The 27,339-nt window shown below is 43.5% G+C and overlaps 1 protein-coding gene across 3 annotated transcripts in view; it reads left to right on the top strand.

The window, feature by feature from the left end:
• MARCHF2 (membrane associated ring-CH-type finger 2) overlaps positions 1-27,339 on the top strand; it is a 71,976-nt gene that overhangs the window by 6,559 nt on the left and 38,078 nt on the right. For 2 of the 3 annotated variants that reach the window (XM_086947311.1, XM_086947312.1), the window contains exon 2: positions 18,851-18,938. The gene's annotated coding sequence lies outside the window, so the exon portion shown is untranslated. Of the gene's footprint in view, positions 1-18,602; positions 18,699-18,850; positions 18,939-27,339 lie in introns of those variants that run through there. The other variant, XM_086947313.1, reaches the window with a different exon arrangement.

The following is a 27,339-nucleotide window of genomic DNA, read 5'->3' as shown; positions in this document are numbered from 1 at the left end:
TTTTGTAGCCTAGATAGTCTTATGTTGTGAGGCTTTACTACTGGCTCTGCGACATTATGCAAATTAAATATCTGTAAACATACCATGAAACATAATACCAGATGTCTGGTTTACTAGGCCAGAATTAGATGAGGTGACTCAGCATTGGTAAGTGTAGGATTATAACGGTCAAGCTTTGGTCTGCTTTGCTTAGCAGCACCTTTCCTTTAAAACATATCTGTACATTTCTTTACTAAAGTTATGGCAACCCTCTCTGGGGACATCTCTTTTGGTACCAAACCATGCACATGCTCATCTTTTTCAAGTTGCTTTGTTTCTGGCACACATGAGATATTTCCTTTTTGTTTAAGGACACCAGATTTAAAGGTGTATATTACAACATGACACATGTTCTTACTTGACTATATTTCAATGAGATCTGTAGACCCCCCTAGGAAAGAGTTACATGACTTTAGAATAGTAGAATCCGGCGAGACCACCTTTGAAACATAATTGTTGGTCATCACCTCAGCCTGTGGATTCGCCTATTGCTTTAATTGGTTTATATGTAGCACTGGGCGCTTGAATCTATCAGCTTGATGTGAAAAATGGAGGTGATTGCTTAGTACATCTGTGATAGGATGTACCCAACCTAAGAGTTCGTGTCAAAGCTAGATAAAGGGCTCAGAAGCAAGTTATGCTCTTGGAAGCACTGTCATCTGTTTTAGTTTTGTAGGTTTCTGTTTTTGACCTCAAATTTTTTTTACATTTATTTTTAATTTAAGTACAACCAATCGTACATTTTCCATTAATTTCATTTGGGATTGTACAAAATAAATTAAGTCTAACGTTTGAGACTGGGTGTCCCATTCTTCTTTGATTATATCCAAACCATCCCCAGGTTGCCTTCTGTTGACCAGTTACTAGGGACCTAACAATGTAAGATCAAAAAAGGATTAGGGAAAACATTTCTCTAAACGTATCCCTTCTGAGGCAACTCGTTTTTTTAACAAACACCTGAGGATTTTAGTGAACTCCACCACAACCTCCTCAATAAGAATTTTACGCATTGGTTGTGATGGCTATGATCCCTAGTGATGTTCGTGCTTCTTTTGTTGCATAGGGAACACATTTTGTAGCTTGAGCCATTGGAATTCTTTGGGAATTACATTTTTGAGATTATCTTAAAAAGCATGTTAATTTCAAGCAGTCTGATTGGATTTGCTAGAATTCATGACTCCATCCAATAGACCTACCCTTCTTCAAATGCACCTCTTGCCCTTCAGATTCATTCATTTGGGATTTGGTGGGTGTAGTTTGTCAGTATAAAAATGAAACAGCAGAACGTATTATATGTTGCTGCCCAGCTCTGTTAGGAGCGCATAGATGTTTACTACAAACATATTGCCTAGTGAATAGAACTGTATCAAGTAAAGCTGCCTTCTTGTTTTGGCAGGACTTGACCTGGCCTACTACATGTTTTAAATTGGGGATAAAAAAGTTTGTGTCTTGCGTTGATGGCATTTGAATGGGTTAAGTTTTAATATTGTTTGTTGGGATGAGAATGTTCCATGTATGGTAAAAGGGTTTGTACCCATGAGTGTCCATATACACATGAAACTTGTATCCTAACTTTTTCTTTGACGTGTGTCACACTAATCTAGCCTTTATGCAGAGGCATTGGCCTATCCTTGGTAATGCAAGGTTCGGAACCCTGTCTGTGATCTAGAGGGCCACACAAAGCATACCCTCATAATGGGTGTAGGACTATGGTCCATTCCCTTAGTAAGTCACAGAGCGGTGGTGAGAGCATACTTAGTTGTGTGAATCATTAGTTTGGGCAGGTATTTTGTCTGTCTCAAAATGATGTGGTCTGCTGACCCCTTGTGTGTGTCAACTTCTCTTTTAACGTGAACCCCATAGCTTGCCCTAGTGTACATTGTGTGTGTAATGAATGTGTAGCCCATGTATGGTGAAATTCTCACTCAGTGTGTGGTGAAAGTCTAAGTACAATCTATTTTTCATGGCCCTGGGTTTAGCATGGCACAAGATAAAGAAAGAGAGGACACCTCTTCCACAGATAGTTGAAGTGTATAGGCGGCTTTCATGTGGGTGATTGGCGTAGGCCAAGGCACTTAAGGGAGGGATCATGGAGACGAGTTTCTATTAGAAATTAAATGGGGGCCCTTGTTAGCAAGGGCTGCTGATTAGTTATATTTGAGTGCTGCCATTTGATAGATAGGCGGGGTTAGGAGCGGTGGCTGCAGGTTCTGTTCTTGGTGAGGACGTTTCTAGGCAGTCTGTCCTTTTGTCTGTCCCTGATTTCTGCTTTCTGGGAAGGTTAATGACAACCTTGACCCTTGACCCTCTGGGCCGGTCACCCCACGCACCTTGCACACTCCCCGTGAGTGAGCCCAGGCTGCCCCCGATCCCGCGAGTGCCGCCGCTGCCCGCAGCTGTGCTCCTGGTCCTTGACCGTTTGTATTTTGCCTCTGTTGCGTTTGTATTTTGCCTCTGTTTTTTCGTCGATTGCCTCTGTTTTCCAGCGTTATTGTGTGTTTTGCCCCACTAGTTGTGCCCAGCCCCTGCTGCGTTTCCCGCCCTCTCTCCGCTCCCCGCCGCTGTTCCCCTGCGGCCTCGCCCTCTTCTTTCTCTGTGTCCCTTCCCATTCGCCGCCCCGCTCCCGCCTCCCAGCTGCTCTTCCCTCCCACTTGGCCATTTATGGCGGAGTGCACGTGTACGCGCAGCGGGCGCGCCGATTGTGCGCCGACGGCGCGCCGAAGGCAAGCCCGTCTACGCCCTCCTACGCCACCCAGCTGATCCACTCCCTCACCAACGACCCGCCACCGCCAGAACCAACCTACACGAAGGGATGAAAGACGTAGCCGAGTGGATGATGAACAGCCGCCTGAAACTGAATTCAGGTAAGACGGAAGTCCTCATCCTTGGATCATCACCCTCTGCCTGGGACGACTCCTGGTGGCCCCCTGCCCTGGGTAGCGCACCCAAACCAACGGGCCACACACTCAACCTGGGCTTCATCCTGGACTCCTCCCTCTCGATGACCAGACAAGTCAACGCCGTCTCATCGTCCTGTTTCAACATCCTACGCATGCTCCGAAAGATCTTACGATGGATCCCCACCGAAACTAGGAAGACGGTCACCCAGGCACTCGTCACCAGCCGACCAGGAAGACGGTCACCCAGGCACTCGTCACCAGCTGACTGGACTACGGAAACACCCTCTACACCGGAACCACAGCCAAACTACAGAAAAGACTCCAACGCATCCAGAACGCCTCCGCACGACTCATCCTGGACATCCCCCGACACAGCCACATCTCCGGACACCCGAGAGACCTTCACTGGCTCCCCGTCAGCAAGAGAATCACGTTCCGACTCCTCACCCAGGCACACAAGGCCCTCCACGACCTGGGCCCCAGGTACCTCAACGACCGCCTGACCTTCTACATTCCCACCCGCCAGCTACGATCGACCAGCCACTCCCTCGCCGCCGTTCCACGCATCCGAAGAGCCACCACAGGAGGAAGATCATTCTCCTACCTGGCAGCCAAGACTTGGAACTCCCTTCCCATCCACCTCCGTCTGACCCAAGACCACCTCTCCTTCAGGAAGCAACTCAAGACCTGGCTGTTCGAGCATTAGCGGACCCCCCTCCCCCAAGCGCCTTGAGACCCTCCGGGTGAGTAGCGCGATATACAAATATCCTGATTGATTGATTGATTGATTGATTGATTGATTGATTGAAGGTGTATAGGCATAACACTTCATCGTGCCCTTGTATTGGATACTCATGTGTGATACCAGTATCTATGCTACCTCCAGACAGAGCCATCATCTTGTTAAAGGCAGTGTCTCAAAAAGAGACCGAAAATTACATTTGAAAAAGGAAACAACACACACCGGCTGTGAAACCTTAGACAATCCCACTCTGAAAAGTATGCATAAAATTGGGATCCAAATGGCTTTGTTTGAATTCCAAGTTAAGGAGTGCGCCGGAGAGTTCCCAAAGAATTGCTGTGCGCACAGGGCTGGGGTCTGGATGAGACCCAGTCTCCTAGATGTCAGGTACATACATTGAAGCCTGCACTTTTTTGCTGGAAGAGCTGAGGGTCTGACCAAAGTCCATAAGTTTGCCTGACCCTACAGAAGGCAAGACTGTCGAGGAAGAGAAGCCTAGGGCATCATATCTGGTAGAGAAAACAAGCGGCTATGAGAGAGCGAATCCGGTCACAACTCTTGTAGGTTGGAGTTCCCTGGATCTCCTTGATAGGTTTTTGCTGTGAATTGTGTACGATATTGAATTATTATTTAAGTTGGGTGATTTCCCACTTCATATAGTAATTACGCTAGAAACCAATAGCCTTGTTAGGATGAACTCTCCAAGTCACAAAATTAACCTGAGCTCAACCCTTGGTTGCTGTGGACGGAGCAGACTAGCTTAGCTTAGGGCAATATGTAAAGTATTCATGCAATGCCAACATATTAACAGCGTCAAAATGCAGAACAGTAAAAACTCCTACATTGAATTAGAAAAATAGTAAACTTTAATAAACAGACTGACACAAATACAATAAGGAGAAACGGAGATGTACATTTATATGTAGAAATAACCTTACAAAAGCACAATGCACCAATGATAGTAAATAGTCCTGGTAGACCGGGACATAGGTGCACCTGCCACAGTCAAATTAGCTTTTGGCACCTTGTCACTGTCACAACATGGTAAAGTAACATTCTACATGTGCCACGTTTAAATATCATACATCCTACCTTGTGGTCTACAAGGCTTACAAAAGGGTGACTTACTAATACTTAAACAGAGGTTTTTAACCGTCAAAAAGGGTTTATTTTATCGGTTTGCAGTGAATGTTTACACTGCAACAGTGAGACAACACAGTGTAAACTTGAAGCTGTGTTTGCACTGCCCCTGTAGTGGAAGGCACACTAGATACTGCAGTCCTTGGTGGTATTTAACTTCCCTGCCTTGGGTGCACTTCTTACTCCATATACTAAGGACTTATAGACTAGTTAAATGTGTCAATCTGTAATAAGCCAATTTAACCCTTGTTAAAGAGGAAGTACAAGAACTTTACTACTGGTTATCAGGGGTAACGTGCACAGAGTTCTAAAGCCTGTACAATGATATGGTCCAGTGAAAGGCGAAAAGTCAGGGTGAACACGCAGAAAAGGCTGATTCCCTACACACACTTCCAACAAGTGACAAGCATCCTGTGAGACTGGCAGTCTGCTTTGAGGCTTACAGATACTACTGCCAATATTGTAGTCAGAACTCTTTGTTGCCGAGATGCAATTCCTGATCAGTCTGGAGGCTCAATTTGCTAAAGAAGTCCTCTTGGCCAGGGCATTCCTGGAGACCGTACCTTTCAATCCATCGTCCTGTCAGCATCCAGGTTCGGATGGCTTCTAATGCCAAAGATGAGAGCCACCACCCAAAAATTTCCAAGCATTCATGTTCTGAGCGATGCGCACCCATAACGCCTAAGGTGTAAGAGCCTCTTGTGCAGGACAACTGCACATGTCTATCCTGCATCATCTGAAATACAGCTCCAAACTGTAGTTAACTGGATGGCCTAGAGTGGTACCAGAGACTGACGTAGACTGAGTCGAAGAACATTGCCTTCTAAACTTAAGGAGGTGAATGCAAACGGAACTCTTCTGCGTATCTGTGTGTTCAATGTATTTAGAATGAGCTGCACCTGTGCCTAATCAGTGTCTTTCTCCGTTTTATCCACAATGGTTGATTGGCTCTTTGGAGCTCTGTTAGCAGGAGATGGTACTGAAGGATGTCGAGACTGTCCGACCTAATGGTACAAAACTACTTATTTTCATTATGTTTTTTTTTTTTTATCCCCGCACTTAGTTTCTTTGAGAAAATTATGGGCAATCTGCAAAATAAATGAGCCCATGCAGAATTCCGAATTTTGTCTAGTTTTAATAAATAAATGGTATTCAGAGTTCACCCATGGGTTTCACACCCATTTACACCTCATGCTGCAAGTAGATAGGAACCACAAAGAATTTTCAAAGTGATAGTTTTTCTGCTGTTGTTGTTTTTTTATTATTAAGGGGCTATAGTTTACCTTGGTCTATATAGGTGGCAGAGGTAATTCCAATGTTGTACCTTGTGGTAGGAGGCTGCACCTGGTTAGAGAGGACCCGAAAATAATGAAAATGAGTAGGAAAAATTATAAATTGATGACATTTTCACGAATGGCGGATTTTCAAAAGTAATGACCAAAGCAAACATTTGATCAGAAGTCCTGCAAACTAAACACCAGTTAGCAGAATGCCCGCTTCTTTTCATTGAAGCCCTACTAGATCCTGTCCTCTGTGCTTTGGCAGTCATTGCCTACTCCAGCTGTTATCCATACCATAGCCGGAAGATATAGACCAGCATTGAGTAACCCCCATTTTCTCTCTGAGCACCCTACTCACGAAAGCTTTGTCATACAGGTCTCTTCATCCTCCAAATTCTCTGCTGGCAACTTCCCTTGGGCTCCGGCAAAAAGAGAATCCAAGCAGTTGGACGCCTGGTCTAAAAAAGTGATACCTCTGGGAGGCAGCTCTAAAGTGTCTAAATGCCTCAGGCCTCCTAAGAAGTTACCTTTGTGCTTTATGTGATATGGCTAGTCTAATAGCACTGCCCAACAATCTTCAGCCTCACATTATGGGCATCATTTGTGATGGTCAGGCTGCTGTGGGTCAGGTCATCCAGTCTGGTCTCAACAGTGCCAATTCGGTTTTCAAAAGTATGGTGCGTAAACAGTCATGGCTCAGGATTTTAGGATTCTCTAATAATGTCCAGTCAAACCAAATGGGCATACTGTTTGATTCCTTCAAGCTTTTTGGTGACAAGTCGGACACAGCCCTGGAATTCTTTAAGCCCAGTTCGGTGTCTGCCCAATCCCTGAATTTGCAGCCCAAAAGATAGACAACAATGGATCTTTGAAAATGTTTGGGTTTTGCAAGAGGCCTCAACTTTTGCCAGTGTCAGGCGGCTATCACACACCAACAGGCCTACAATACCATTGTGCAACAATACAGGGGCTGTGGAAAAGGAAAAGGTCTATCTCTTCCCAGCCAGCCATTGCTCCCCCCCCCCCCCTCGCAAGCCACCAGTGGGGGCAGCTCTAGTTCGCCTTGTCGGGACACTCTGATCATTTGAGAGGCCAGGTGTTTGCTTTTCCACAGCCCTGGTGGACCATAACTTCGGACAAATGGGTCTACAAATTATGGAAAAGAGCTATGCCCTGTCTTTTGCCAGGCCTCTCCGGTTATTCCCTCTCCCTATTCAGGGCGGGGATCAGCTTCTATTTCTAGTTTTCCAGACCAGCCTGGAGGAGTAATCAAGAGGTGAGAAATCTGCAGGTACATCGAGTATACACCAAAAATATTGTTACCAAAGGTAAGTAACCCTTTCTTTTTGAATAGCACTATGTTTCCATTTTAAGTAAAAATTCTACATTTGGCTCAGTTTTGGCTGTTTTCTGGGTTCTCTACAGGGTAGTAAACAAACCTTGGCTAGCTCTAGAATCCCCAACACATTGGGGGGGGGAATGCAGATTTGATTTGGATAACTTTTTGCGGAAAAACAATTAAGAAAGCTTAAATGCAGACTGCCTCAAACATCGAAAAAGGGTTCCGCACAAAGCCCCAGCTCCTAAGGGGTTAAAAAAAAAACTACAGAAATCACAAAGCGTGGACTAAAGCAAAGATTTGATGCTTTTGCCTTTGCTGATGCATAATTTGTTTATTTGAAAACACAATGTGCTGAAGAACTCAGTGAAAATACAGTGTTTTTTGCACAGATTATGCTTCCCTAAGAAAGATTGGTGAGCTGCAGTGCTTGGTGTTCATCAATCCGTACATACAGAGATTTATCCTGTAAAGACAATGGCATCACCGAATCAAAAGTTATTACTCGGTGCTTTCCTATTATTTATTGCGTTTGTATACACTCAGGGGCCCATTAGGAAGGCGGGCGGATTGCCCCTGCCAGGCTGGCGGTAGCCACAACCAGCCTGGCGGGGGCAATCCGCACCTATATCCCTCCGCCATATTAGGATGGCGGCGGGGACCACGGTGGACGGAAAGACTGTCCGCCTCTTTTCCTTCCCGGTCGCCTTGCGGCCGGGGAGGAAAATGTTTAATATGGTGGCGGTGTCTATTAGACAACGCCAGCCATATTAGGATGGGCTTTCAGACATGATTGCCGACCACGGAAAGGCATGCGGAGACTCCCTGCGGGGCCCTTTTCGGGGGCACCCCCCCCCCCCCGCATTTCAAAGTGCAACATGGCAGGCACCACGCGGTCCCTGTCATGTTGTGCTTTGAAATGCACACCGACCGCCGCAAAGGTAAAAATACAAGATGCGCCCGCCAGTGTGGCGGGCGCATCCTAATTGCCAAGGCGGGACCGCCGCTCCTATGGCGGGCGGTCCCGTTTTTGCACGAGGATGGCGGGCGGGCAAAGTCCGCCCGCCATTCTAATGGGGGCCTTAGTTTGTTGTAATTACTTCACTTCTATGATTATCGTGATCTGTATTGGCTTTGCTCCAATCTGTTTTTATGCTACCACTCAGTGCATGGTTGACTTTTGTTTACCGTGCCTTCTGTGTAGAGCTTTGAAGCCCAGTTGGGTGCAAGTTGCGTTTTCTAAGCCAACAATTAGTTAATTAAAATTCCAACGAATGGCTAAATCCTTTAAATGGGATAACCTCTTCCTTCCCCATCAAGTCTTCTAGTATAGGGTCAGTTCTTAGTAAGTCCTATGGCCAATGTCTTAATGCCTAGCCATTGCGAAAATTCTACCTTCTTTTCTCCAAGTCTCCCCACATGCAAGGGTTGCATAATTGAGTGTACTGCCTCTTCCAAAGTACTGAACTGGCATATGTCAGGAATACCTGCATATCTCCTCCAGGTTGGAGCCATGGCCGGAGTAATGAATAATTGACTCTGGAGCAGGAGTGATTTTGAGATGCTCGGAGGAGTGAGTGGGGACTTATCATTGCAGCCCCGTTCCAGCTGTGCTTGGTCATAGTGTTCGATTTCAGCTCAAAATCCTTGTCCACGAGGGCATGTTTTTACTGCAAGGAATCCAGTATAAATGCCTTCAACTTCCTTCCTACAAAATGTGGAAGATGCTGAAAAAGATTTAAATCCAGGGTCCACTTGGATGGAGTGCACCAGAGCAAGAGGCCTCCTTTGAGGCGGTGGAGCTGAGATGGAAATTGGGGGCATTCCAATATTGAACAGAGTTTTTTCGACTCGACATTTTAAAGCAGAACTTATGATTTGATTCCAGGAAAAGGAAATGGGTTGCTCAACTATTGAAACTGAGCATAAATGGGAATGTTTTGTAAGAGGGGCACAGAATGCAGGCCGCAGAATCCACAGACAGGAAATCCACACCATACTGGGGAGGTGAGGGATCACTCTTGCAGAGGAGGGACATCTACAACCTACAAGGAGAGACATAGCATAGAGGAGGCGTCTCACACTATTTTAGGCATAGCTAGCCAGATGGGAACCTGTGCAAGAGATCTCTCCTTCCTATACACATAAAGTTCTGTCTATACACAATATACAGGAGGAAAGTCTTTTCTGTGCGGAAGGAAATCCTACTGTACAAGAAGGATATGTACACTATGCTTGTGTTGTTACATACTATACAAGAGTAATCTTCTCAGTATACCAATGGGAGCTCCATATTGCACTGTAGGAAGATCCTTTATTTCCAAGGAGGGCCTATAGGCTTTACAGTCAAGGCAGGGACCAAGGTATCAGACTTGGATGAAAGGACTTGGTTGGTGAAGCAAGTGGCTTTTTTTAGGCTCAAAACGAATCCCTTTGTATAAACAATGGTACAAACAATGTGGCCATCTGGCTTTCTTTTCTTAAGAGGCATCTGATCGGAAATGCTGATTACACCTTGTTCTGATTCAGTCTATAAATTGCCCCATGCATGTTTCATGCAGCGAAGACTCTGGTGGACTATTGGCTGTTGTAGAGTGGCATTTACAGCATTACTTGATTTCAGGTGACCTCCTATAATGGTCCCTAGCTCCAGAAGACACATACTGTTGTTTTTGTTGCATCATGAAGAAGACTTGAGGGAACACCAGTGCGTCAGAGCCCATGAGGCAGAGAAAGACGTGCCGGGCTACATGCTGAGCCGTTCAGGGAGACTGACTGGATTCGCTGATGGTTCAACCTTGCCTTATGTAAAGCACAACCAGAATGGCTCTGATTGTGGAGTTTCAGATCCGATGTGACACGCTTTCTAGGCATCGAAAACGAAATCCTATCTATCTCTATTCCCAGTTCTGAAGCAGTCTGCAAATGGTTTTACTATACTATAGCATACCATGCTGGTGTCGAGTGACAGTGGTGCTGGGTAACAGGCACACTCCTAGCAGCAATCTTGAAATTTTGATTTGCCTTTTATAGGATATCTAGAACACTATTGTTTTCTTATTTGTGAAGTGTTAGACTGCGACACAGTAAAAGTCAACCAATGAAATGTGATTCTGCTGTTGAAAGAAACGTACTCGAGCCTCTGGTCATGTAACGTATTAATGCGTTGAACTGTGGTTTGTAAAACCCCTTAGACGGAGGCAAAGCATTAAAACATAGCCAAAGTTGAAAGTAGATCGGAAAACCCCAAATGATGCAGGGGGGCATAAAGCCTTTTCTCAATCCTTACCTTTATCATTCCAAGAATCATCAACCATCTTCACATTAGAACACTATACATAAGAATCCTCCTCACAATCCAGAATTTACTGATCGTAAGCCTTCTAAAAGAACCACAGTCCTCAATCTCCTGTGATTTCTTTTTCACAGCTGCGTGTTTTTCCTAATGCCAAACTCTTGCATTAACCTAGACTACAACTTTGATGTTTTCGTCCTAATGGAAATCTGGTACAACTAGAGAGCCCCTTTCATCGGCTATTCCACTCTACTACATCCGCTTAGCATGGGTTGCAGTAAAACCTAAAAATACACACTCTGCCAAATACTCACAGGCCCGCATACTAATGACAGTGAACATATTTTCTTGGGGAAATGCAGTTTTGTATTTTAAGTGTTTTTAGGTTTCGCCTGACGTCAACTGCGCAGCAGTGTCGCGCTGGCAAAATCTTTTGTTCTTCAGTACGGGGGCTTTAACCCGCCTCTGTCTTCCATTGGTTAGCTCCATAAATGGAGGCTAGCCATTGAAAGAGAGATGTGCCAGTAAATGTTGGAGCAGATTCGTGGGCGTTCAGTGATTTTTTTTTTCCTAGCTCCGCCCCTTTTAGAACTTCATGCGGCGGTGGGCGGTGTTTTTTTTAATATTTTTTATAAAGGTTTGTTTTGGTCATTTCTCCGAAGATGGCGCCCGGGCAGTAGCTTCGTATTCCAACAGCTACCGACCCTTATTCTAATATGGCTACAGAACGGGGTGCCCAAAGCAGTTTCACTGCGCAGATGCAACGGCAAGCCACGGGCTGGTGGGCTGTATGAAGAGGGGGTGATTGTGATCCATCATGGCGGATGTGGCATAGCCGCTAAAGCTGTCCACAACAGGAGAAGAAGCAGGGTCGGGAGGCGGTCACTGAGGCGTCCAGAACGCCGTGTTCGGACCAGCAGTTAGAACACAGACCATCCTTGCGTTGAAGCACAGTCAGGCGACCATATCGAGTATGTCTTAAGTACCCTGTTCAGCGAAATGCGCGTGCGCAGTTCAGAGAGCACTTCTTGATGCCCCCCTCCCGCTGTCCGTGTGCCCGTTCCCGCCCCCCTCCCGCTGTCCGTGTGCCCATTCCCGCTCCCCTCCCGCTGTCCGTGTGACCTTTCCCGCCCCCCTCCCGCTGTCCGTGTCTCCTGGATGTGCAGTGGATTGCATGCACACACATGCCCTTGACGACCCTGAGCGAGCATGCACCAGCTCCTTTTTCTCCCACGCGTCACGTCCCCTTACACCCACGTGACCCCACCCTCCCCTTGCAGGTTTCCATTTAACATGGAACCGTTGATTAGTAAGAGTGTGGCGCTTTACTAGTCTCGCTACCGGATACATCCCGGACCCTTGAAACACTACCTTGCAGGGCCTGATTGGATTTCTTCCCTGTCCTGCAGACATCGGCATCCCTGCTGCCGATTAGAACCTTCTCCTAGGTAAGCTTACGATGCCCCAGCCAGTACTTTCCCATGTGCTTCTGCCATACGCGCTGGTAGTTACCCCGGGCCGTTTGTCATCCCTACTCCCAGATTGCAGTCCCACTTCGCATCAGCTGCCTCCTTTGATGTGGACTGGATCTGATCATTCGCTGCCCAGCCACCTCGGATTTACTCGCTACAGGTAACCTCTTGGCTGAGATCTACCTGCCTTTTCACGCCACGTTCCCTGCCCTACCCCTATTCCTTTCACCGCAGGTCCAGGCTCATGGTTTCCTGCTCCCGCCCTCCCCGCACGGACTTCTCTGCCCCAGTGTCAGCAGGTACCCAATTGCTGTCCCAGAACACCCTGGTTTAATTTGTTTTTCCTTCTTGGCTCTATCTCTATTCATTATTCCTCCCCGACTCCTCCTGATTCCATAGAGCACTTTTCAAGAATTTTGTAACCATCGTCCATTTGCGAGAGATTAAGCTATTGGCATTGTAAATGACAATGCCATTAATTTATCTGTTTTCAAAACTAACACATAAATAAAAAATTTGTCATGTACAATGCCAATAGCTCTAACTTTTACAAAGGTGAAACCGTTGCATTGTAAATGCTTGTTATTCGCTGCTGTCAGTTTTTCAGTAAAGATTGAGAAGCCTAATCCTCTCCTCCGAGTCCTTGATAGAATTGAAGGGTCATTTGTCTTTTAAGAAGGTTGTTCCTAATGTTTTAGGAATTTCTTCCTCATTGCAAGAACTACTATGTTTTGTATTTATGCGCCTGTTTCTAATTTGTATTGGACTCTGTTGCTTTGTTCTCTATGATATGATGATCTTGTAATGCTTTGTGGGGAATTTTCCATTCTAAAAAAGATGTTAAAATCATCCTAATAAAATGCATTGTTTATGTAGATTATGTCCCGGTTGTCATGGTTCTGCACTCTTTGAGGTATGCATAAGAACTTTTAACTGAGCAATGGGTAGAGGGTTCTCCAAGGATGATTTTGTGCAGATGGAACAGAAAAGGGATAACACTGCTAAGCAGTCGAAGGTGATGGAAGAATGTAATGTAGCTCAGGAGAAGAGTACTTTTTAGCTTTCCTTTAGGTTTACAGTGATTGAGAAGGTAGATCATAGAGTAGCAAATATGTGTTTTGTACCAGGTGTTCTTTATGAGATGGCTCTCTGGTCTTGCTTGTTGATTTTTAGTCTTGGAAGCGCCACATTGAACTTCGAGGTTTGAATTGACTTGTCCATAGAAAGATGTTGTGACACTCTTGGCTCCGCAGCCATGTTCTCCACAAAACCTTTATCCTATCTGGCGTCCAGCATGAGAAGAGATTTGTAGAAGAAATACTAAAGAAGGCATTGGATCCGTGTGGAGATCCTGTTCAGTCTTCACATGGTATCTTTATGATACACAGGTCCAACATTGTATCAGTTCTTCAGAGTTGGGTTACTTGCCTCTTTTGTCACCCACTTTGGTTCGTTTAGGCTTCCCTAATCTCTGTGTACATCACCTTAGTGATGGACAGATATAGGGAGTTTGGATGGTGGCAACCTGACCCGTTCTTTGGGCTGTCAGTTTGTAGCATTTCAGTATGTCTTTCCTTTTGGAAGTTTCTTCAGATCTCTCCAGGGTCGACTTCTGGTTGTTCATTGAAGTCTGGCTCCCTTACATTATAGTGCATTTAAATGAACCAGGCAGTGTGTTTAAATCCACTCTGGATCGGGTAGGATTGTTTTCTGATGTGGCCTGGAAAACCTTGATTTTTTTAGGGGGTTTGCTATCCACGTCCCGTATTCTTCCCCTCATCTTCAAATGAGTCTCAGACTTAGCCCTGTGGTGCACTACGGGATCCGTTAAATGATGCAATCTACGTCATGAAGGTGAGACGGGTGAATCTGGCTCCTGAGCCGGGTTATTTTCATGGGGCTTATTGTCTGCCTGTGGGTTAAGCTTCAGGCGCCGTAGGTGTGGGCAACAGAGGATATTTTAGTCTAGTTGCTGTATATTCTGCCAAAAATACTTTTGTGGTGTGAATAATGAAGTAGATGATGAAGGAATGTTCTATGTCGCCATACTTTCTCTCTCATCTACGACAGTAAATGCATCTTGTCTGGTGCTGATTCTCACTTTTTACCGGATATAGAAGAAAATGAACATCCTGCAGTGTTATTTTGTTTTAAAAAAATCCACCGATTCATGCAGATGACTAAAGAGAACACCACTAGAAGAACATGTAGAAATGGTCAGTCTGGGCCTTCTCATGGGCTTGTTTTCCAGTTGTCTGGTGCTTTAGTGGTTCATACCTGGTATTCCACACATGGTGCGTCAGCAAACGGTATTCACATACATGCTTATTTGGCAATCTCAAATTTACTCCATGAAGGTGGTGGTGTATGCGTACATATATTTTTAGCTGTGTATGTTTGTTTTCTTACATAATACCAGGGCCAAACATTCGATTTGTCAGTTCTCGTTGTTATGGAAGTGTTAGTATTTTTTTAGCGCCCCACAACGTGGTTTGTGACCTTGTATGTGATTTTTTTTCATTACTGTTTCGACGAGTGTTTACTCTGAATGATGTGGGAAGCCCAGCAATGCTTTTAAAAATGGAACGTTTGACTAAACCTCATGTTTGAATCTGTTCCAATTTCCAAAAGCAGGGCCAGGACTTGTATGTAAATTCTTTCCAAGTGAGTCACTCGTTGTGCTGCAAAGCAATTGAAAACAGTACATAAAAACCATCTGGTTAACAAAAAGTACATTGCTTCGTCTGGCGAGCATGTATTAGTTTCTTACACCCAACATGGTATATAAAAATGTCCTTTATTTCTTTAGGCTGTGTTTGAAAACGAGGACTTGAAGAAATGTTACCTAGCCCACGTTTTTCCACTGATCTCTCTCAAGTAGTAAACAAGCACTGTCCAGAAGTAATCTGTTCGTTTTATTGGTGCCTGGAAGGCTAAGGTTATGAATGGTGATGCCTGCCACTTTAAAGTTTTGATATGTTTGTTCAAATCTTCAGCCTTCCTTAAATGTCTAATTAAATGTGCATTCCGTTCAAACATATTGTTCGTGTTACTCATCCGGCCCATGCTCTAACTGTTTCTGTTCCATCTTAATCCTCGTCTTGGTCTGTGATTGCTAAACTAGGTCCATTGGAAGTGTGACCATTGAGAGCTAGAATGAAATTCTGTGTGGTAAATTAACTAAAAGGAATTCACTAGGGTCTCCAGTTAAAGTGTGAGATTGGTCATGGTTGAACGGCCTGTAAGAAAGAATATTGGGTGCATTTCATTAGAGTATAATATGTTTATTTCTCTTGTAGCGAGGCTGTTGTAACAGCAACAATATCTGCTAATAACCAGATGTTTTCCCCACCTTTCTCCTCTGCAAACTTATAGTGGTGCCACACTACATATACTTGCCAAGCATCTGTGGAGGACAAGGGGACTCTGACTACCTGTTGTAGGACTCTGCAGGCCCCATAGTGGCAGTGTTTAAAAAGAGACCACAGTCAGATATATACGAGGCCTAGACGAGGTGGCGGACTCATGGAATAGCTCCCTGTCTTCACAGGGGATGGTACTTCTGCCACACAGCCCCACCTCTATTCCTGGTCTCCATGGTGATGTGCCAGCGTTACCAGCCACTGTCGATGAGGTAATTTCCCCGTCACTGTTGCTCCAGAAAGGGTAACAAAAGATGAGAAGGATGTTGCCACATCATGCCAACAACCTGTGTTGGCTTCACCTCCTGCCCTACACCCAGAGCAAGGGATACTGTAGAAATGATGCCATTGCCCAAAACTACTCAATCCACCTACGCCTGTCAAACTCCTATTGTAGCATTCTTGGGATTTGTCTAGTACTACTGTTGCCTCACTGGTATGCTTTCTTGTCCAGGGACAGGGCAGAAATCTACCTTATGCCAAATAAACCAATACTTTATAACCTTTCGTTCTTTATCTCTGCTCTTTCTCTGCTAAAGGAGGTACCCGTGAAGGACCTCTAGCTCTGAGTCCTCCACTCAAAGTAAGGCTAGTGAAGGCTGAAAAAAGTATTTGACAGACCCTGTGATTAGTTAATGTATTGCTTTTCGGAGTGCAGCAAAGAAACAAGGAAGCTAGGTCTTTAATTAAGTATAAAGTAGGGTCGGGAAGTTATTGTGTACGCCATTAGTGGCAAAACTAAAAGAGAGCCCTACCCTGATTGAGCTCTATAATATTAGCATATCCTTACCACCAGCCTACCGGATCCTCCTTATTTCCTATATCACTGTATACCGCACCCCACCTGGAGCCGGGAGTCTGCTTTCAAGTCGCCATTACAGATTGGTTTCTTAAAGGCTAGCCGACTGGCATTTGAGACAAGGCTTCATGTTGAAGCGTGCTTTGTGGAGTATTGCACAAACCATGTGTGCCCGGTCCTCTTGTTGCAGTGGTGAGACAGTGGGTAGTGATCATCTTCAGGGATACTACATTAAGTACTTTATAGGTGCATGGATTATCCAGAGGCAGGTGAAATCGCATTATTTCCAGATTGCCAAGGGTTCCCAAAGGGAGTGAAAAGGCAGTAAATAGAAGATAAGTTTCATGAGAGAGAGAATCCAAATGATAGCTTCCAGTGGAAAGTTAGGCAGTCAGGAGGCAGAATCATCCATGCACTTTTCAGTAAATTGTTAGTCTGAGAAAATGTCAGATCATTACTGCATAATTTTACACGTGAATAACCCTGGATGTAGGTTGTAGATGACTTCTGATAAAATAGGCATAAACTATACAGTATAAATGTATGTTTTTATTCCTAAATCATAGTTTTCTGTCTAGTCTGACAGATTTCTGTAATGCAGCATTAACCATCCATACTCCTGTATCAGTTGTCCAAAATATTTGCAGTTGTGCTAAACAGCCTAGTTGAAAAATTTGTCCTGACACTATGCTAAACATTTAACCTCATAACTGGATTAGCCATACTAAGACCTATTTATCCGATAATGTTTTGAATTTCATAGTCTCCTCAATTTGGATAAAAGGACTAAAATATTTCTTCCTGGATTCCCTACTTCCAACGAATCTATCAGCCCTGGTCTGTGATTCTCGGGTGTGTAGGAATTTGTCTAAAGGTGGGAGTAAAAATATCTCAGTATCCTATCCATTTTTGTCCGTCTCTTTCTGTAAAGCCATTTAAACTTGCTTTCACCTTTTGGCCAGCATGCTACTGACAACCATTTACTTGATGTTCGAAACTAAGACTTGCAAGTTTTGTTTTTGTTCATAGGCAACATCTTGGTGGGCCGAGACAATGGGATAGAGTCTTACATTTTTTTTAAAAGATTCCATTGAATATAGGTGTTGGCTGGAAGTATTGAAAATGGGGATAACATCTATGTAGAGTAGAACTCTGAAATCCAATGTCACCAATCTAACTCCGAACTTTAATGATTATAGCCTCCATAATTATTCTCTGAGACCTCTGAATTGAATCCAACACGGTCGAATACCCAGTGTTCTTTGAGTTTACTTGGAATAACTGGTGAGGCATTGGTGTGGATCACTTCTCGTCTTCATCACTTTAACATCCAGGCGTTGCCCTGCAGCTGGCAGGCACATTATTCCATTGCCACATCTTGCAGGTAAACATAGGAAGCCAGATTAACCTCTGGACCTGGTGTGCAGTGCCTTCTGCGGTGTCCTTTAATGCACTGAAAAAAGTTTCAAAAATTACTCAGCAGCAGTTTTCATGTAAAAAATTCAATGCCCTTCTTCAATGTTTGCCAAAGTTACTACTACGTAGATATGTCTTTTCAGTGCACTGCTTCCTTCAGTTCAAGGGATCTCTCGTGACTATATTGCCCTTTGTGTACCACGTATTCAGGAAAATACCTGGGGGGTTTGATGAGAGACTGTTTTTCCAAACTCTTTTTCCGTTTTTGGCAAGTTCACAAACAGAAGTACACTCTAATAGTTTGCTGACGTCTTTTCTTGAAGCTAACCCATCTTGCTTTTTCAGTGAATGTGAATCCAACAGCTTGGAGCGGATCCTGTTTCCCTTTAGATTTTACTTAAACTGGGGCCAAAGCCAGCAAGTTAATCCCATTCTTGGCCTCTTCCTGTTACACATTAAGCATGGAAGAGGCTGGGGTGTTGCTTTGCTCTGCCCTCAAATGGAAGTACGTTTCTGGTTCTAAAGAGATTCTGAAAACCAGGATAAAGGTTTTAGCTGTATACTCCTCTCACAACCCTCTGGCCCCAGCAACTTCTGCCCTCACTATCTTCAGCGCAGATTTTGAACCTTGCAGCAGTTCTGATCCTGTGTAAGCATCACGTTGAATGTAATCTGGGATTTGTGAAACCCCCTTTGATTGATCATTAACAATCAAACGATTTGTGCGTATAAATGGAAGAACAGTAGCATTTCAGTTCTGGCTAGAACACTACAATGAATTGATTGCATCTGTGTATGAAATATCCCGTGTTTAGACCATTTTGCTTAGTATTTTCCATTTAAGAGACAATCGGGTAGGTGCTAAAAGCTACCTTTGAATTGAATTTAACTTGTTTGTTGGTGAAATAGATCGGATTTGCGGCGAAATCTGAAATATGCCTTCTGAAAATCTCAACCCTAAATCATTGCAGAACACACAGATCCCAACCCTCCATTATTGTTTCAGGTGGTGTTATGAAATCTACCGCACAAGAAAAGAACATGTGCATATGCAGAATTCAGAAGATTGCCACAGGGAAGATGACACCAGTCAGGTACGCGTTAAAGTTGTAGCTTTGATAAACGTGGATCATTTATTTTTTTTCTTCAAGCGCTTAACAGCAGGCACATTTGAAAAATGGACAACAGGAATGTATAAGAAGTTTGTTGCGCATTGATAAACTTAAACAGGGTGTCAACTTTGTTCCTAAAGAGGGCAATAGTTTGTGACATAATGGAGAGTTTTGTTTTGCATTATCTATACACTTTTTGTACAATATGGCAAAATTTGCTTTGCCCGCATTCTACCCAGTTTTGCACCAGGCTTGTATAAAAGCTCCTTTCCTGCAGTTAGCACTCGCACAGTGATGCTTAGTTTGTTGTGTACGTATTTTCCTGAAATTTGTATAAAAATAGAACGAAGGCCATTTTGTAATAATCAATCAAAAAGGTCTCCCTTAATTTGTTTGGTCAGTGTTATTCTGAGGATTGTCTTTAACGGGTGTCCGATCTATATAATGAGCTCCATCTACTGTGGACTGCTCTGACCGTAGTACAGCAGGCCTACAGGTAGTAATATTTACGGCGAATAGCAGGTCTGCTGTGGGCCATGGTCATTCAAAGTATAGAGGACCACTCATGGCATTCCATGCTTTTAATTGGATGGTACGATTGCTTCTCCACGGGGCTGGTATGTTTTTAACCCCTTCGATGCTCATGACGGAACGGTTCCGTCATGAGCCCGTTGGCTCATTAGAACGTTCAGCGCAGGAATCTGCGCTGCGCTGATGTGGTTAATAGGGTTGTAAGAAAGTGAGTTGCCTGTAATACTGTGTCCCCATCTTGGGTAACTTCACTGAATTCATGAGCACTGAATATAGTCTATTAATGGAATGGAGGAGCACTTTTTAGTAGACATATGTATACGCCTACATTCAAGGTCTCTCACCATTCCTAATTCAGCATATGGTTACCCTGGCACCTCTTTGTGCGACTAATACTGAAAATGTGACATGAACTCTGTGCAGCTATGCTGTCTTCAGCTGCACAGAAATGCACAGTGTTTTCTTTCAGAGTAATGAATAACCTGCTCAGAGATGCACCTTGTTCTCTTTCAGAGTAATAAATAACGAGTCCATGAGACTGGAACCTGTCTTTTCTTACTGCTGTTGATTTAGTGATGTGGTTGCCCTGCCCCACAAATGCTCTAAATTCATAGCTTACTTTTCCCTCGTCAGCTTTATCCGCCTGTACTCTTAATTGCAAATTACTGTTTTTTGTGACATCATTCTCCCCAAATGCGCATTGATTTCTAGTTAGCTGTGACTATAGGATTTAGGTTGCTCCTCCTTCTGAGTGAATTGGGATCTGAGCATTGCACTCTTTTATCTCAAAGCTGGTGTCAAAGTATTGTGGGCGCGATGTCACTTGGACAATCTGCATGACAGTTGCGCCTAGATGCGGGCGGGGGTGGCTTGGATCTCAATAATCGGTGATGCAATGTGCCCCTAAAGACATGATTCAAGACAGCAAAAGTACAGTCAATATGAAAGGAAGGACGGACTCAAAAAAGTAGATCATAATCTTTAATTCAGGGAAAACCATGAAGGTTTATTAAAATACTAAGGTACAATGCAGATGTAAAAAAATATAGCCCAGTTCAGTAAACCAGTCAAGGACATAGAAAACTAATTACCATAAAAGCTCTCTGCATTAGGAATAGATGCAATAATTAGCAAAATTAGAAAAATACAACCAAGGTCTCAAGATGTCCTGCTCATCAGCAGGAAATCAGGCAGTATTCCTAGAGGTTCAGAAAAGTTCTCTCACCCTCAAATTAAGAAGTTTTTATACAAATTCTTGCATAGAAAAAATGAAGACATCGACATCAAATGAGCAAATGTATCTTTTCAGGAACAAATCACAGTTGAGCATTATAAAACGTCTATAAACCCACCATCTTAGAACTGTCTCTTAATATGAATATATTAAACTCTCTGACCTAATGTCATCTGAGGTGGGCGAACAAATGTGTTACAGTAATCAATGGAAAGAAGGCTACTAGATGTTGTGTCTACAGCGTGTAAGCAAGAAGAGCCTTGAAAGTAGCAAAGGCTTCTTCTGGACTTCTTCGAAAATCGCATATCCATGCATAATACTAAGTGCGCATTTTGCTTCATTCGGTGTCAAAATGATTATTATGATTCAGCAGCCATGTTTTTCAAAATGGAGACAAGGCCTAGTTAAGCATAAGCCAGAAAATATGTTTACACATCTCAGTGTTTCATTTCAATTTCAATATGTTCATGTTAATATGCACATATGATTATAATCAGATAACGGCTTCTAAAGTATCAAACCTCCATCCACTGTGGTCACTCTTTTTGGCTACAACATGCGAGAGGAGCTAGGCAACTCTTATTGTCTACCTTCCAGCAGTGGTCTGACTAACATTGATGGAAATAATAGAGTAACAGAAGTATTGTCCTAAATATTGAGTACATAAATATTCTTCCATTTGGGATAGATTTTCAATTAACCTCCGTAATGCATTATTTTTGTAAACACTATGTATGATACAATATTTTAGTGTACAGTAGTCTGGTGCCATAGTGCTCCAGCAAGTCCAAGTCTGTCGTGTTCTCTTAGCGTGTGCGTCCCACTTTGGTTTGGTGCAGGGTATTTGAGAAGGGGAGCAGACTACTGTGTTACGTATATGGGCCAGTTCGTAAGAACAGCATTGAACGTCATTATATCTCCTTAGACCAATTGGATGGTTGACTGCTTTTACAAAAAACGTGTTTAAGTGTGTATTTTATTCTGTGGCAGTTCTGTAGCATATTACACCAAAGCACTTTACAAATTAACTTGGGATGGCGCAGGTTAATATTATTAGAAATAAAACGTAAGTAAATAGATGTAAATAAACAATAGTGACAAGGACAATGAATAAAGCACATATTTTTAGGTTCTAAACAAGTAAGTGGTCAATTTGTAAAACTTTAAAGCAAACAGATTATTACGTGGCCGGCAATTCCAGTTTATAGATAAGCAAATCATATTCAATTAATCTTTATTTCGATTAGTTAAGATCATAAAAGACAATGTACAAGCAAATCATATTATCCAACATCCAAACTTTGCAGGTCCAGGATGTTAAACGTGAAGTTAGTGCCACAGTGGAGAAGCTCAATACATAAGCACCAGCGAGATGACCCTGTAGTAGTCCGTCGGCCAGCCAATGCAGAGGTTAGAATAATAATACAGCTGTCGGAGAACACAAGATGCTGAATCACTGGACAGCAGGAGACTCCATGAGTAACCAGATGCAGAACCTGACAGAGGAAAACTTCCACGGGAGACAATGGATAGATGATACCAGAACCAAGTGACTACCACTGTTTACAGCAGTGGCAGGACAGTGTCTCCACCCAGCCATCCACAAATTGAAGCAGATCAGTAAAGTGGTCAGGTCCCAACAGGAACCTGCTAGACTTAGAGAGAACTATACATTGCAGGACTATCCACCAAAGTGGCACAAAGCCAGGGTACCTAAAGTTGCTGGGAACAGTGCTACTGGCAAAATACATTAATTGACGCTATAGATCCCTCCACCATTCATTCATGTTCCAGAAACTCGAAGCAGAGACCGAAGAAAGTGGGTGATACAAGCTGACACTACATCCTATAGCTCTGGGAAGTAATCTCTAAATGCAGAGCAATTTCTTCAAGACATATTATGAAAATAGTGCTGCCTGAGAGTTTAATGGCTGTCGGTGGAAGTCCTCATGATGGATGCAACTAGATCCCTTTTAAGCTGTAGCAGGAAGCAGCCCATGCGGATTGGGCGAGGTGGTTAAGGAGCCAGAGAAAAGGATTGTTGCATGTAAGGTTGAGGTAGGGAACAGGAATTCCAAATTCGCAGTAGAGATTGATTCTCTAATTCAATATTCTAATTTCAATGCTGGTTCGTGTAAGGCTGAAGGCATGTGTTTTTGGGTTTCGCATACACAGTGCTTGCAAAATCTCTTGTAACAATATAAATCTGAAAAGGGGCTTAGAGACTGTCAATTGCTTACTTTTGGTTGGCTCCCACATCACTCTTGTTTCCTTTCTTCGGTTGGTGAGCGTCGCCTCCTGCTCAGCTTCATGTCTTCGTCCTTTCTGTGGAGATTGGACCAAATACTGCTTCCGGTGGCCAGTGTTCTTCCACTGGCTGCGCACTTGAAGCATACCTTATTATTAATAATATTATTTGTATTTTACTGTGCAGCGTCTGCATTCTTTTTGTTGCTTGCTTGTCTCTCCCACCACCTCACTTCTGTTGCTGCACGCCTCTTCCTCACCCTGTCACTAGTTGCCTACCTCCATCATAGCTTGTTTTATATAAAGCAAAGTCGCCTGGAGGGACTTGGAGCACTTTACACAAGCTCCAGTTACGTTGCACAAGGACACATTCATTTTTACAGGCACAGGGAGATTAATTGATTTGCCCAGAATCACAGGATGTTGAGCCAGCCCTGAGACTCGAACTTGCTTCCCCAGCTCCAAAGCCAGCAGCTCTGTCCGTTACGCCACAGCCTCTCCAGGCTCAGTGTTTCAGGTAGCTACACTTTGACACACTGGTAACTGCAATGGGATTTGTTCAAGAATATAAACTGCATATTAAGTATAAACAATTTCAACTTGTTTGTACATGCAATTGTATTTTTTTAAATGTTTTACTTTACAACGTTTGAATTCTGTTCTGTCTCTGTCACCACCTCACTCCTGTGGGGAATCCACTAATAGGGGGCCAAGGTTCCACAGAAGCTAAGATGAAAATCCCCCACACGTCCTAAAAGCAGTGGCAGGAGTGGGGTAATATACACACTCAAAGCCAACTGCTCCCAAAAGTGTGGGGGGAATAAAATAATCCAAGGAGTGTACCTCCACTCTCCCACGGCTGGATGAAGCTGCTGCCGACTCTGGGACAGGGGTAAGGCTGCAAAAAATACACAGTGCTTCTAAGGTTCGATAAAACAAAACAAAGAGACTATATATATGAAGTTCCACTTACCCCACAATTGTGAGAGTCAGACCTTGACTGAAGTAGTACCAGGAAACTCCAATGGGGAGAAACGCCAGGGAGATAGATACCCCGACAGCAGCAAAGGATTAACAAAGACAATAGGTAACAATAAAGACGTAGGTAGGATACGAGTTTCACCCGGCCTCAAGGAGAACTGAAGCGGAGCAAACACTCATTATCAGTGGTATTCCTCCTGGCTCATAATCTTAAGACAGAGCGGGAAAGAGACACACTACACACAGGATAAAAAAACCTCGTCCGGCTCATAAGCTAAAGACAGAGCGTAATGGGCTTCCAACTAACACAAACAATAAAGGCAATCCCCGTCCAATTCTAAACTAAAGACAAAGTGGAACGGGTTCACAAGAGACAGAGGGTTACGGACTCACACAATACAGAAAGTGAAATGAAAGCGCTGCCCGGCTCTTAACCAGAAGACGGAGCGGAACAAGCGCCTCCAACGGAACAAATACACGATGGGACAACTCTCGCACAACACCAATGAAATACCGGGTGAAGTCAGAATGAGGCGTCACCCGGAAGCGCACGGTAGAGGTCCAGACTCGGAAAACCGCCACCCCTTTCAAGAGGGAGGGCGCGAGAAACGAAGAAACTATCCAGGCAGTAGAGGCAGGGGACAGGGAAAAGGGAGAAATCGGGAATAGGAAATAGGGCAAGACGTTCTCAGTAGAACGACAAACGGGAGTCGGGAACTGGAGCAGGAAAGAAATTCGGGACGCAAGACTCCTGTAGCTTCACTAGGAACGAAGAGCAAACACTAGGTAAAGGGGGGAGGCGTGGTCACGTCAATGTCAGTAAGCCAAGCGTGGGTTCACGTAAGAGACGTCCTTTTCTATGTATGTCAGGGATCATCTCAAAAGTGAGAAAAAACATTGACCAAGCCAGTAGATCTTGCATAGGCGAAACCTTTTGGCTTTGCCAGTGCTTATTTCTGTTTTATAGTTCTTTATCAGAGATAATACAAAATGGACATTAAGTCCTAAAAACGTTTAAGACATCAATACAGTTGTATTCATAAGCATTATGAATATCCCAAGTTTCAGAATTGAAATGGGTAAAGCAGGACAATACATACATATTTGCTGCATTAGCCAAGCTTAGTGAGAGATAAATCAAGACAAAAAACATCAGTGCCCCCCCCCTTTTGATTTACTGTTTGTGTTGATTGATCCTAGAAACCCACATCCTGATTTTTATGGTTATATATCGAGGGTAAAATCTGGGTCCATAGCTTTAAGCAGCACTCCTAGTTTATCCAGTCTCTGAGATTTATCCAATAATAATGACTGAAAATGTGAATTATAGCCAAGTACAATTTGGCCTCTGTCCAAATCATTGTGTAAACCAAGGGTTTGCCACACTGTCGTTTTTTTTTCTTTTTTTACCAGCATGACCTGTATTTTAATGTCCTGGCAGGTAAAAAATGTGGGAAAATTACTCAAACACAATTATCTGCCACCTCCTTATCAGTACATAGTTGTAAGACTAAATATAGGAAGAACCCCCTTTAAAATGTGTTCTACAACACTGATTTAGTGATCGCTGTGATAATTAAAGCAAAGATAGAAAAGTAATGTAAAAAACAATTCCAATTTCATATCCTGTTCTATTTAATATGTCTTGATCGTTGCAAAATCCTAAAATACGGACAGATGGCTTGTATTTTTCTCTGGGGCTGTAGCAACCCTGTATAACCAAGATTCGATAGAAGTAGTCCTAAATTACTCTCCTTTATTTGAGAGGTAGGACCTGTCCTGCAAGGCTCCAGAATGCCTGAATTTCTAGATGCAACACACATAAAATCACCTTGTTGAAATTCTTGATGGAGTGCATTATAAATGATCTAAAAGTAAATACACAAGATCTACACAAATGCCCAGAATTCGAGCTGTTATGCTTTTTCTGGCATTCCACGTAATTGCGCAAAAACACATCGAGTGTAAATTAACTAGAACAATGTGGTCAGTAGAAGTCGACATGCACGGTTTCCATGGAATGTGTTTTAATTCTTCAGCTTATTTTTCCGAGTTAAACAGTTGGTGGGCGGTGGGAACTTGTTAGATTCACCCACATCGACAATGGTTTACAACTCATTCATTCTGTATAGAGGTGCGTGATTTTCTGCATTTTAACACTGTAGTGCTGAGGTGTTCTGAGTGTATTTTGGATATGTTGTGGCTTGTATCTTGCGCTTCCCTTGCGCGCCTATGTACGTTTGTGCGCTATTTGCAGGCGCACTGTGTTTGGGTGACATCCTGCATTTTAACCAGTGATGCTGGGGTGTTCTGAGAGTATTTTGCATATCTTTTAAACTGTTATCCTGCCTTTAAAATTGCCCATGTCTGAAAACACAAGGATGGAGCCAGCTACCTTTCCTGATATAGGAAAGGTAAATTGCAAAACATTTAAATGTTCCAGGCGGCGCTTCAGACACAACCTTTGTGTAGCGATGCTCCTCACAGCAGGGCTGTCTCCAGCCTGGACCATCCACAACAAAGGCTCAAAGAGGTGTGAGGACTCTGCACTGAAGTGAGATTAAGGTAGACAAATGCTTGGCCTCACCTAAAGGGTCCCCCCTCCCCCCCAACCTGCAGCTCCACCCCTACTCACCCATAGCATCTACAAAAAAGGGCAGAGCTTCAGGAAGTCTAATCGACAGCCATTAATACTGAGTCAAATCTGAGGATGAACAGCAGAATCTTTTTCACTGTGTACATTATTTCCCTTGTATATTCTCAATATGTGCCTATCCATTATTTTTCACTGGCAACCCTTGAACTGATCAACTGAGCTGGCTGTATGGTGGTGTAGTATTAGCCTAGCAGCTTAGAGGTGGTTTACCTGATTCTAGTACCTATTAAAATTTCCCAATATATCACAATCTTCACAAGTTAATGTTTTTTTCTACATTTTTGCATCCTTAAACCGCATTCCGTCGCAAAAATATTCAATACATTCCTTAAATCCGGAATTAAAAAACTCCTATAATTAAAACATCTGTTGGTTGCCTCTTTCTCCTCTCTTTCAATGTACCTTTTTTTCCCTTCCATCCTATGAATGCCTCCTCTCTGAGCACAACCTACTCTGGGACATGCACGTTGGGCTACTCTCTATTTCAGCAAATTTCCCACAACTCATTTACAAGATCATAATGTCTCCTCCTTCTGCTAAAAGTCATACCTTTTGCAACCTAACATACTCCATGTCCTCTAACTCTTGTACACAACCAACCTCTATTATAATGATTTGCCAATAACTACAAATAACACTGAACTAACCATTAACCTTGGGTTCCGGAGCAGCATGCTGCCTGGCGTAAAGCACTTTGAATCCTATCCAGGGGTAAGAAGAGCTATATAAATGCA

This window comes from Lissotriton vulgaris, chromosome 12, assembly GCF_964263255.1.
Source record: "Lissotriton vulgaris chromosome 12, aLisVul1.2, whole genome shotgun sequence".
NCBI lineage: Eukaryota > Metazoa > Chordata > Amphibia > Caudata > Salamandridae > Lissotriton > Lissotriton vulgaris.
The sequence above is the reverse complement of the archived record's forward strand: the minus strand, read 5'-3'. Positions and strand labels throughout refer to the sequence as shown.